At 39.2% G+C, this 14,285-nt stretch overlaps 2 non-coding genes across 2 annotated transcripts; one reads left to right on the top strand and one right to left on the bottom strand.

Moving 5' to 3' along the window:
- The first annotated feature begins 5,262 nt into the window (after positions 1-5,262).
- Positions 5,263-5,334, top strand: Trnad-guc. Its single transcript has one exon. It is a non-coding gene; the product is annotated as a tRNA-Asp (tRNA).
- A 1,368-nt stretch (positions 5,335-6,702) lies between these two features.
- Trnag-ucc lies at positions 6,703-6,774 on the bottom strand. Its single transcript has one exon. It is a non-coding gene; the product is annotated as a tRNA-Gly (tRNA).
- Positions 6,775-14,285: the final 7,511 nt, after the last annotated feature.

The raw sequence follows: 14,285 nt of genomic DNA, 5'->3' as shown, positions 1-14,285 counted from the left end.
CAGCCTTAACAACATCAACCTAGAGAAGTCGACTTGTGAAAGAGACCTAGGGGTACTTGTAAGCCCGGACCTACGGCCTAGAAAACAGTGCGTTAATGTTCGAAATAAGGCAAACAGAATATTGGGTTTTATATCTAGAAGTGTAAGTAACAAGAGTGCAGAGGTCTTATTGCAACTATATCTTGCGCTAGTCAGGCCGCACCTCGATTATGCGGTTCAGTTCTGGTGCCCCTATTATAGAATGGATATAAATTCACTAGAGTCGGTGCAGCGAAGAATGACAAAAATGATTCCGGGAGTTAGAAACCTTCCATATCAGGATAGGCTAAAGAAACTTAACTTGCATTCCCTAGAAAGACGAAGAGTGCGGGGAGATATGATAGAAGTATTTAAGTGGGTGAAAGGAATCAATAAAGGGGATATAGATAAAGTTCTTATAATATCCGAGCAGGATAGGACTCGGAGCAACGGATTCAAGTTGGATAAGTTTAGGTTTAGGAGGGAGATAGGAAGAAACTGGTTCACAAATAGGGTGGTGGACGAGTGGAACAAGCTTAGCAACTTTGTAGTAAGTGCGGGAACTCTGGAAAGTTTCAAAAGGAGGCTAGATAGATTCATGGATGATAGAGAGTGATAGTAACTCTCGACAGGAGCTGCCATGCACAGGCCAACCAGCCTATTGCAGACTCCTTATTTTCTTATGTTCTTAAGAATCATCGTCCCAGCTTATTTTACCTGAAGATTAAATCACCCTAAAACTATTTTGGGAGGATGAGGTTAGGTTAGGTTATATATATATATATATATATATATATATATATATATATATATATATATATATATATATATATATATATATATATATATATATATATATATATATATATAGTGAGTCATAATACCTAGTGTGTAACGGGGATGGCCGACTCAAAGGCCACCAAGGCGTGAATTTGTTTAAGGTGTAGAAGCTGTCGCCAACACAACAACCACACCCTGAGTTATCGAGCTGCATGACCCAGTGTCAAGGAATAGTCTAACACAGGCACCAACATTCTAACAGACACCAACATTCTAACATCTATGAATATTACTCGTACAGCATACAGTAGAGTACTTCAATATGTAAAGAATATGGCAATGATCTTCGGGCCCTACGAGGAATGGGGTTTACGACAGAACACGAAGAAGACACGTAATGCGTTCTTGGCTGTTCCAGTTTTCACGACCCAGAGAGAATAAAAACGGTATAAATTTCAAACTATATTCAAGAGATATATAAAAGAGTTCTATACAATAACACTTGGATATTTACAAACATAGCTCTACAGATCAAGGAGCTAATGAAACCATTTTAAGCTACCGTGTATTTGACTGATACTGTGCTGTACAACTCAAATGGCATCCCTCTCACTCCATCAGGCATCCCTCTCACTCCATCAGGCATCCCTCTCACTCCATCAGGCATCCCTCTCACTCCATTTGACATTCCACCTTAACACCCCATCTACTCACTCTTAGTTGCTGCTCTGCCGCAGGTCGCTGTGTCTTGGTTCCAGACCAAGGTTGCTGCACAGGGCATGGCTAACCATGCACCATTCGAACACATCAGGTACTGAGCAGGGTCTGTTGGGTGGCTCGAGAAGGTCCCAGCCTCTGTGCAGGACCCCCCGGGCATAGGGGTTGCTGGAGGAGAGAGAGAGAGATACATAAGAATAATACTGTATTTTTATATGGGGAAATAAATTCCAATGACAAAATACTTAAATGTTGCTTACAAATTTATTATTTACATTTACAGGTATCCTCTTTATCACTTGTAAGCTCACTGGCTGGTTAGGCAGTTGGTCACTTCTCAGGTGCATACTGTTGGCAGGTCTCGGTTATGACAAGTTAGTTTTGACAATTTTCTCTACTGGTCGCTTCTCTTCGGCACCTCAACAACCTTGAGAGATTGGGGCGCCTGAACTTGCCTAGCTTACACTACAGACGGGCAAGGGGGCGACCTAATTGAGGTGTATAAGCATCTCAAGGGGGCACTACTCAGTGGAGTGTCCTTACTTGGAGCTGGCGGACGCTCGCCCCACAAGGGGTCACAGCTCAAGATTGAAGAAGCCGTAAGTCCAGAAAGTTGTGAGGGCAAACTTTTTCGGAGTGAGTTGTGAACTCTTGGAACAATGTACCAGAAAGCACTTGCCAACAGTGCGTAACAAAGACGTGACCGATCGTCCAAACGGCTAACGAGCCGATCAGTGGTGAAGAGGATAAAAGTGAAAAGTTAACTTGAGGCCGCGGCAGGTAACAATGAGTTTGTTTCTAATGACAAAGATAATATTATGTAGATGTTGACCTCTGTGGGAGTATCCTTTCCAGAATAAGGTACAGTAGAGCCTCCCCCTACCTCATATAGCGACCCATCATAATACCAAGTGTGTAACGGGGATGGCCGGCTCAAAGGCCAGGCCACCAAGGCGTGAATTTGTTTGAGGTGTAGAAGATGTCGCCAACACAACAACCACACCCCGAGTTAACGAGCTGCATGACCCAGTGTTTAAGGTGTAGAAGCTGTCACCAACACAACAACCACACCCCGAGTTAACGAGCTGCATGACCCAGTGTTTAAGGTGTAGAAGCTGTCACCAACACAACAACCACATCCTCAGTTAACGAGCTGCATGACCCAGTGTTTAAGGTGTAGAAGCTGTCACCAACACCACAACCACACCCTGAGTTAACGAGCTGTATGACCCAGTGTTTAAGGTGTAGAAGCTGTCACCAACACAACAACCACACCCTGAGTTAACGAGCTGCATGACCCAGTGTTTAAGGTGTAGAAGCTGTCACCAACACAACAACCACATCCTGAGTTAACGAGCTGCATGACCCAGTGTTTAAGGTGTAGAAGCTGTCACCAACAGAACAACCACACCCTGAGTTAACGAGCTGCATGACCCAGTGTTTAAGGTGTAGAAGCTGTCACCAACACCACAACCACACCCTGAGTTAACGAGCTGCATGACCCAGTGTTTAAGGTGTAGAAGCTGTCACCAACACAACAACCACATCCTGAGTTAACGAGCTGCATGACCCAGTGTCAAGGAATAGTCCGAGAAGACCGGACAACTCGCCAACTGCACTGGCTAACCATTACCCCGGAGCACAAATCGATTAACATCCAGGTTACCAATTACTGCTGGGTAGAAGGAGGCAAGTGGCGTAAAGAAACTTGTCCATAGTTTCACCCTGACCGGGGATCGAACCTGGGTCCACTCATTTGCGAGGCGAGCATGTGACACACACCATGATATAATACACACACACCATGATATAATACACACACACACCATGATATAATACACACACACACCATGATATAATACACACACACCATGATATAATACACACACACACCATGATATAATACACACACACCATGATATAATACACACACACCATGATATAATACACACACACACACATGATATAATACACACACACACACCATGATATAATACACACACACACCATGATATAATACACACACCATGATATAACACACACACACCATGATATAACACACACACACCATGATATAATACACACACCATGATATAATACACACACACCATGATATAATACACACACACACCATGATATAATACACACACACCATGATATAATACACACACACACCATGATATAATACACACACACCATGATATAATACACACACACCATGATATAATACACACACACACCATGATATAATACACACACACCATATAATACACATGATATAATACACACACACACCATGATATAATACACACACACCATGATATAATATACACACACACCATGATATAATATACACACACACCATGATATAATACACACACACACCATGATATAATACACACACACCATGATATAATACACACACACATGATATAATACACACACACCACCATGATATAATATATAATACACACACACACCATGATATAATACACACACACCATGATATATACACACACATACCATGATAAAATACACACACACCATGATATAATACACACACCATGATATAATACACACACACCATGATATAATACACACACACCATGATATAATACACACACACACCATGATATAATACACACACACACCATGATATAATACACACACACACACACCATAATATCATAGCACTTACCTATAACCAGCACTGCCCTGTTGAGCAGATACACCAACACCACACTAAACACAGCCCTCCACTCCATGGCTACAAGGCAATTTATTAAACTTCGAGAACCACAGCAGCACCATCCGCCTCTGACAACGGCCGACGCCTGACTGACAGTGAGTTTGTGACGTAATCGTGAAGTGACTCCGATTTGCCTGCTGATTGGCGTTTGGGTTCTCATACGTCACACTCCAGAGTTCAGTTCATTGGTCCACGTCTAAGCTGGCAGTTCTGATTGGTCTAATTTTCAGGCAAGGTGTAAATGATAGGTTAGATTAGGCCAGGTCAGGTTAAATTAGGTCAGGTCAGCGTAGGATATATTAGGCCAGGTCAGGTTAAATTAGGTCAGGTCAGCGTAGGTTATATTAGGTTAAATTAGATTACATAGATTAGGTTAAACAAAACAATTTCTATGATTCATAACATATTAAAAAAAAATTCGCCCAAAATCTCATTAAAATCCAAGAAGAATCCAAGACGACTGCCGGAAACCGATTGATAAAGAAGTAGAATAATATGATGAAGAAGGAGAGAGGGGGAAGGAGAGAATAACAAGGAGGAATTTAAGAAGGAAAGATAATAACAAAGAAGAAGAAGGAAGATGTAAACAGTAATAAAAATAAGACGATGGAATATGTACATGAGCGTAAGTGAAGAGGAGGAAGAGAGAAAAGAGAAGGAAGAGAGAAGGAAATAACAAAAAACGAGGGAAAAAAAAGATTATCAATAACCGTCATAAACTTTAGAGGTATGCAGGAAGGACAAACGTACAGTAATGTCGTTGGCGGTGTGTGTATACAAGATTGCGTGCTTTGTGGCTGGATACGCATCATAAAAACAGTTTTATTCCATCAACGTAATTGGATTTGGGTTTGGTGAGAGGGGGAGGGGGGAGGTGTCCAGTGTCGTGACTTAACTGTTTATCTTAATGACCAACGAACATGTCAAGTGTGTGTGTGTGTGTGTGGTTCTACCTCATAAATATTAATAGGAACACTAAGCACGGTAATCATATCAATTCCTCGGTAGTATAGTGGTGAGTATCCCCGCCTGTCACGCGGGAGACCGGGGTTCGATTCCCCGCCGGGGAGGAATGTTTTTTTCCTCAATTACAGGTATGTTTATGATAAGTGTTTCCTTTTAAGGTAATTTTCCTGCAAAACAAAAACAAAGTATTGAAATAAATCCGAAATTCAATTTACTATTTTCATACTACTAAATTGAGAATTCTTTCTAGCTTTTAACAAATATTTAGAGGTATCGTTAAGTGAGTGACATAAGAGAACTATTATCTAAAATCATTAAGCAAGAAGTTCATATTGGTTCAACATGTACAACGTTACACCATGGCAGATAATTGAAAACATCCGGTTCAACTGTTTCAGGCAAATTTTGCTCATGACAGACAAAATTTTATTTCTGTTCGACTGAAAAACGTTAGATTCATTGACACATACAGCGAAACATCGATGGACTGTCATTCATTAAATATCGTCTTGCAAGCTCATATTAATTCAGTACATAAGAACATTGTATGCATAAAATATGGAGAAATCAAGTAGAGTTAACCAATGCAGGTCAAGAGAGCGCATTAACGCTCCCTACAGTTTATAAAATCCAACTTCAGGAAATAATAATCGTTTCTCCTGTATAATACCGTAAAATGTGCATAACTCTAGTCAATATCAAAACAAATCAAAGAAGATAAAAGATGAGCAAACAATGTCGAACATGGGTTAGTTGACCATCAAATTTGTAATAACGTTTTCTCTTATTGTCTCTCTCAAAGGGTATTCATGTTAGAAATATCACCACAAACAGCTTTGCTAATTCGTTTACTTTTCAAATCCACCCCAAAAATAATAATAATAAACCTTATCTAATGATTCTGATGAAATTTGGTGAAGGTAAATTAACTTTCTTAGGTAGTGTCATTTACAATACAAACCTGATATTTTACACACCTGCTGTACAATAGAAATCAGCTTTTAACAACTTTCTTGGCCTATCCTTAGTTGAAAAGAAGTCTTGTATACCAGCATTATTAATATACTTTATAATGAACCAATAGGACCTTAATTAATAAATATCTATTAGTTTATGCATATCCCCTATATCAAAACACTTCATTGAATCAATACGACAATTTTCTGAGTGAAGATCAATGTTTAATTTTGTTTTTAACTTTAACTGTAAAATATTCCTTTGCTATAACGTGCCGTTTTCTGGGTCCATTGATAAAAGTTAGAAGCCTCAACAAAAATGGAATTCCATTTCTCGTAAAGCTAGGTGTTAGGTTAACCACTTGTCGCTTATGAGATCGGTCATTAAAATCATTCCCACGTCCTCTTTATACCGATACAAAACTAATATCATGTTCCTTTTTATTTAATATACATTGTAGCTGGCGGGGGTGGTGGGAGGATGCAGTCACAACTAAGCATATCAATAAAATTACTTGCGATGGCCGGGAATCGAACCCGGGTCAACTGCTTGGAAGGCAGCTATGCTCACCACTATACCACCATCGCCACAAGTCTGTATAATTCTTTCAGATATAAAATTTAATTCACAGCAATTTCTTATGAATATACCTGCAGATATACGCAGCAGTTTAATATTAATTAATTAACTAATGTCAGACTTGGCCCTTGCTGATACCTCAAGGCACAGTGACGTCATTTATGTAGTCCAGATATAGGATGAAGTACTTCTGTGACGTCACGTTGTAGTCTGCATGTTTACAAAATCTTGGACTACAGGCAAGAATAGCCATTTTATAATCAGTAAAATTATTAATGACTCCATTATATTTCAGTTTAACTTTGTTGTCATAGATACCAAGAAATTCGTCATTTTATTAAAGAAAAAATTGGATACTTTTTGGATACTTGGTAAACAATTATGGAAATGTTTTCACTTTTTAGTACTTCTGAACTTATATATATTTACCACCTAAATCCCTTATTTATGTTATTTCATGCACTGTTCATTGTTCGTGAATAAATAAATATATAAATGCATAATCAGACAATCATGTATATTTATGCAATGGCTGCTAAGAATAAAAATGTGTATGGCTTATAACAGGAGTCTACGCTAAGGACAAGCTCGTTCCCCAGACAATAACACGTTTTCTATGATGGTAAAATTAAATCGAGAGATGGCGCAGCAATCAGGGGAAGAACGTTGATTAAATGTAGTACACGTTTCTCTCTCTATTCCTTCCTTGGTATAACACACCATTGTAGCTTATGTCGCTACTGTCCTCTGTGGTGAGTATTTTTTTTTATTCTGAGTTGCAATGTTTTTCCTGTCCGTCCTACATAATTACCATTACATTTGCTACATGGAATACAATAAACACTTCCATTTACATTCAAACCTGGGCTATTTTTTATTAACATATTGGTAATGGTTGAGTCATACTTGAAAACAACAGTAATATTTAGTAATTTAAGGGACCGAGCTAACGGGACAAATTCATTGCGATAGGGCAGAGTCAAAATATTGCAGCTCAGAATCAAACAACATAAGTACAATATCAGAACAGCATCTGAAAGCAGTGCCCTGTTCGTTCACGTTAGGAATAATAATTATCCCATTGCTTGGGAAAAAAGCTTAGAATTATTCAAATCATCTTGTGTCACAGAAAGACTTCTGGTTGAAGCTAGTTTGATTAAGGAATTAAAATCAATAAACCTTAGTGATGGTCAGTTCAAAACTGATATTATGTTACATAAATTTATTTGTCAGTGGCCCAAGGTTAAAAATGCTTTGAAAACCTTGGAGCTAGATGTAGGATAGTTATTTAGTAGGTCCCTTATTTTTGACCTGACCTGAGTAGTCACGTCGCCCCCTTCTCTTAAGCTCCTCTACGTATGTGTTGGTGTGGGGATTAGTGTATGACACCATTATGACCTGACCTCATGTTTAATAAGGTCACCCTGTATATTTAAGCCTCTCTCTGTCCATGTAACCCAGTTGCCTCTGAAGATGTCTTGAATAAAGACGAATGAACACAAGAGCATAAGAAAATAAGGAGTCTGCAATAGGCCGGTTGGCCTGTGCATGGCAGCTCCTGTCGAGAGTTACTACCACTCTCTATCATCCATGAATCTATCTAGCCTCCTTTTGAAACTTTCCAGAGTTCCAGCACTTACCACAAAGTTGCTAAGCTTGTTCCACTCGTCCACCACCCTATTTGTAAACCAGTTCCTTCCTATCTCCCTCCTAAACCTAAACTTATCCAACTTCAATCCGTTGCTCCGAGTCCTATCCTGCTCGGATATTATAAGAACTTTATCTATATCCCCTTTATTGATTCCTTTCACCAACTTAAATACTTCTATCATATCTCCCGGCGCTCTTCGTCTTTCTAGGGAATGCAAGTTAAGTTTCTTTAACCTATCCTGATCTGGAAGGTTTCTAAGTCCCGGAATCATTTTCGTCATTCTTCGCTGCACCGACTCTAGTGAATTGATATCCATTCTATAATAGGGGCACCAGAACTGAACCGCATACTCGAGGTGCGGCCTGACTAGTGCAAGATATAGCTGTCCTGACTAGCGCAAGATATAGTTGCAATAAGACCTCTGCACTCTTGTTACTTACACTTCTAGATATAAAACCCAATACTCTGTTTTATTATTTCGAGCATTAAAGCACTGTTTTCTAGGCTGTAGGTCCGGGCTTACAAGTACCCCTAGGTTTCTTTCACAAGTCGACTTCTCTAGGTTGATGTTGTTAAGGCTGTATACATTATAAGTACTTGTTCTTCCAATATTAAGTACGCTGCACTTGCTGGTGTTGAATTTCATTTGCCATTTTTCAGACCACCCCTGCAGTTTATTTAGATCCTCCTGTAATGCATTTGCATCCTGCCCTGAATTAATCTGCCGCCCTATTTTGGTGTCATCCGCAAACTTGCTTATGTCACTGCTGATCCCAGTATCTAGATCGTTTATGCAGATTATGAACAAGAGTGGGCCTAGTACTGACCCCACTGGTTACACAACCCCACTCAGATTTAACACCATCTACGCTGACCCTCTGCGTTCTATCGGTGAGCCATGATTTTATCCAATTTATAACTTTCCCCTCGATACCATGAGCCTTAATTTTTCTCAGAAGTCTCTGATGCGGTACTCTGTCAATTGCTTTGTAAAGTCTAAGTAAAGAACATCGTAATTTTCGTCATTATCTACTACCTCGAAGACTTTCCTAAAAAACGTCAGCAGATTTGTTAGACAAGATTTTCCCTTTGTAAACCCATGTTGAGAGTCGTAGATTAATTTGCTTTTCTCTAGATGCGATCGGATGCTATCTGCTATAATTGATTCAAGAAATTTCTCCACTACTGACGTCAAACTGATCGGCCGGTAAGTTGACGCTGATGCTCTGTCTCCCTTTTTGAGAGAATTAACACATATAACAGTGAGTGCTACAGGCCTCGTGGTACCCCAACATACCAGGTTGACACATCCTGGGTCAAGACCTAAGGGACCTGACCTCGTCTACTAATTACTTGAGTTAGCAGGTCACTTGACCTACAACCTCACCTAGCCAAGACACACCTGGGCATAACAACCCACCTGGGCAAACAGCTGTCCAGATCTAACCAGATTAGTGTTAATTGGCAGAGGTCTAACGCCGGCTGTTTAGCCCCCATATAAAGGCCCTGCAGTCCTGCCCACGAGGTCATTCTTATTCTGATTCGGGTCACTCTCATTATTCTCATCCGACCCATCTCTCTCCCGTTCGAGTCGTCATTCTGTTCACTCGCACACAGTCACGACCGTCCTCCCCCCCAGGTCGGGAGGGAGACTTCCCGACAAGAACCCGGTCACCAGCTAAGCAGTCTCGCATACGAGACAGAGTCCAGCAGCACCCACTGGGCCTCCGCCAGGTTACATGTGAGTTACCTACTGTGGGAAGTGCATTCATTCACGTGTGTCCGAGAGTCAGTGTCGAGTAACGTAACATAATGTGTAGTACTCCGATATAATATTGATATTAATGTGTCCATGTCATTGAGTGAATTAATAAATATTTGTATCCAAGAGGTGTTTGAGAAGGTGTCCCTTAAGACCGTATAAGATGATATGAGTGTAAATAACTGACCGGCCACGCTACCAAACTTCCTCTCTTTACACCATTACTACTAAATATTCTCTCCTAACTTTCTACCCTTAAAACCCTCCATTATATATATATATATATATCTTGATAAAATCACACGACGAATGCTATGGTGCTCCGTTGTTTCCCTTTTCCCGTGTGATTTTATCAAGATTTATCTTATCCACGTTTTCATTGTGGATCTACATGAAATATATATATGCTGATAACCACAAGGTTATCAACATATACCTGGATCACGCGCAACTACAGTGATTTACTTGCATATATATATATATATATATATATATATATATATATATATATATATATATATATATATATATATATATATATATATATATAGTGCATGATTAATAATTAATGTTAATTTTTATTTACATGTACCATGTTAGATGAAATATTATAATACATGAGTAACCAAAACACAACTTGAATTTTTGGTTTTGTGTTTGTATATTTTAATAAAGATAAACAATAAGACTGCCCTTTAATAGCCAAGAACTCTACTTAAAACAAGGTCATTTATTCTCCAAAATTATGTAACGGGGATCAGCCCACCAGGGCACAGGTCACTGACCCACATCGGGGCCTGGGGCCGAAAATATAATAATAATAATAATATCTCTTATTATTACAACAATTAATAAAATTAATAGCAAATTAATACAAATGAAATAATAAATAATAATAATAACCATAAATAAATACAAAAACGAAAAAAAAATCGAGTGAACCCTCACCTGAGAAACCCATTCTTGACCGACGGCCACACCTCAATATTGTGACCCACACTGACCTATGAGTCCTGAGGGGCACCGCAGTACGGGGTGGTGTGGCGGTAAAATGAACTAATTCCAATAAAATTAATTTATAATATTCTCTGCTTCTCACTTAAGAGGACGTTACTGTGGTTTTATTGTTGCCTCAAAACCATAATTTTGAAGTGAAAATGCGTGAATCTAAGAAGAGGAAACCTGAAGCAGTGTTATCTTATTTAACTTAGGTTAGTTTGGGCTCCCTTTTAAGAACGATAAATTATGTAAATTATATAATGTAGCAGTACCTAATGCTTCGGAAGTTCTGGGTCCACGTGTTAAATATAAGATTACCTAACATAGTTTAAAGAATATGGTAACATGCAAGCTTACCGTAATGCCATGTCTCCACCTAACTTGATGTAAACACACACAGGTTATTTGGCAGGTCTTGTCTAACAGCCATTCACCACTTTTTCACTAACGTCTGGATAAACACAAATTTTCTCTTGACACACGTGGTAAGTAACATCCTTTGGGCGGTGTTATTTGATGGTAAAATACGAAAAACTGCTCATATGAAAGTTGTACACCTTCTCGCCCATCTTCCAGCCTCTACTGCTAGACCCGACAGATGACGTCCTGCCCCCAGCCCCCAAGATTATACGAGCCTACTACATAATAACTATATTTAACAATTAAAAATATGCTGAATACAGAAAATTGTTTTGCATATCTGACAACAACCTCATACACAATAATCGCGTTAATGTTCCTAAATAAAATGACAAGATATTATCCCTAAAACAAAGTATCATCTTATCATCTGAAGTTTTATCGTCTAAAAAAAACCATTTGCTAATTTATTTACTCTTACGATCGCCATAAAATAATTCGTACATAAATATTGCCGAAAGTAATATCTAGATTCTTAAAAATGTTCTTACTTACGAATGATTAAAAGACAAAATTAACGTAGATTCTTATTTTATCGTATATAAATTAATGGAGAGTGTACAGTATGTGTTGTAGATTATTTTTGAGCGTCTTTTTTCTTCTTCGTTAAATTAATCAGTTGGGTACTTTCTTAGATATTCATCATACAAACCTATGGAAACTGAACTGATATAAGTCAATGTGATAATTCTTGGTGTAGTGCGCGAGTCGCGGCTCCTTATTTGTTCCACGATTAGCAATCAGGTGAAACACAAAACTGAGACGGGAATATACAAACATCTGATAATTTTGTCGGTTATTCTTGGTAAAATTGCCTTTCTGTTTACCACGGTTGGATATTTACACTGTCTGGGCACTGTACATTCCCACGATCTGTGTAGGCTTGTACTGTACGACCTACTGTTTACACCCGCAGTCTATATGCATGTCAATCCGATTGTAATCCTGCATTATTTGTTTTATTATTAATGAATTATACGAAGAATCTTCCCCAGGTTGCGCAAGGGGTTGATCACCACTCAGGTTTTATGATCAGTTAGGTTAAGTGAGCTCCTACTGACCGCATTAGTCTTTTATTTTATTTTCAATATTTAGTATTATTATCATTATTATTATTGATGCCTCACGTTGTGAAAACTTCGTTAAATATTCACCCTAACTGGAAACTGCTAATAGTATAGTAGAGTTTCAGTGCAATTTGGACGCCATTTGAATGACTCTTTTGGTGGTTCAGTAGAAGTTGGTAAACAAGTGATTGGTGGTTAGTTTAGGAACTGCACCTGTTGTCCAATATTGTATACAGTACAGTATATAACCAACAGCAGGTATCGTTTCTTTAGTGCAATGATGGCGTCTGGTTAACTGATTTGTTATCTATTAAGATACAAGTAGCAGTCAAAATATTGGGAAGCTCCAAAGCGAAAAAAAATGCTGTAGAAAGAAAATCTGGCAAATACCCCGCTGGCAGCCGGACACTGCAGGCGCCAGTCCCTGACAGGACAACCTCAGTCAGCAATTTTCTTAAGTTTGTGTCGAGTAAGACTTGACTCAGAGGGCAGAGGTGAAGCCAGCAGCGGCGACAACCACCGCCACGGAGTCCAAGACGCACGAGAGCAGACTGGCAGAGTACCAGAGTTCAGTACGAGCTTGACACGCGCGGTGTGCAGAGGACCGCCGCGCTCCTCCCGGGAACCTTGTACCTTTATATCCATTTACTGAACTTTATAGAAATTACTCACCACCACAAAAGGAAGTACATGTGATCATCAACTCGCTGGAAAGGTACAGTGACATTATTAATGGATTGTTCTATACTGTGTTGTGTTTCAATCATTCATATACTGTACTTCACCAGTTTGGGGCCTTAGTAACATAGTTCTGTATTAAAGGAGGCTTCTCATAAAGTGACATAAAACAGTGGTATTTGCCTTTTCTGAACCATATTAACAGTTCTCTCTGATATATCCCCATACGTGTTTCTTGACTTTGTTGTGTACTGGCTTATTCTGCTTCCTGAAGAATCTCCATCCCAGCTTATTTCACCTAAAGATTAACCACCCTATTGCCAACCTAACCTGGGATGGAGATTCTATTTGTTGGAATAAAAGACTTTGATCATGCCAAGAACTGTAATAATACTTTCAGATAAATAATAGTCTTGATAGAAATAATATTGAGTTTATTATTATTAGCGTAACTGTTGATTATAATGTTAACCGTGGTTCATGACTATAAAATACGGGCAGCGTTGTTGTGTAGAACCTGGCTGACCGTGTGGCTACCTCAGAAATTCGCACCTCTGTGATACTGTCCTTATGTGTGAGTTGTTCGGTCGTTTCAGATTATTCCTCAACGATGTGTTATACAGTTGTTAACTTGGGGCATATATATATATATATATATACAGGAAGATAGGGATTGTGATGAAAGCGCTGTTTATTTCCGTGTCATTACAGTGGCCAGCAGATAAGCATGTGACTAGGCTGGGGGATATTTTAGTCGTTGGTGATGGCTGGGGAGTGGGGTCCTGTAAATGTCGGGATGTAGTGGGAAAGAGTCGGGTCGACCCGCCTACGTAGTTCACTTGTGGTGCGGTGCGGTCATCTGGGTTTGTTTACAACCAGGGCCAGCCAAGGGTCAATAGCTCGTCTAGTGTCAAATAAATCTTTGTTCCGACGCTTTGTATA

Source organism: Homarus americanus, unplaced genomic scaffold, assembly GCF_018991925.1.
Source record: "Homarus americanus isolate GMGI-L3 unplaced genomic scaffold, GMGI_Hamer_2.0 scaffold24694, whole genome shotgun sequence".
In the NCBI taxonomy this organism is placed as follows: Eukaryota; Metazoa; Arthropoda; class Malacostraca; order Decapoda; family Nephropidae; genus Homarus; species Homarus americanus.
This window is presented reverse-complemented; position numbering and strand designations above follow the sequence as displayed.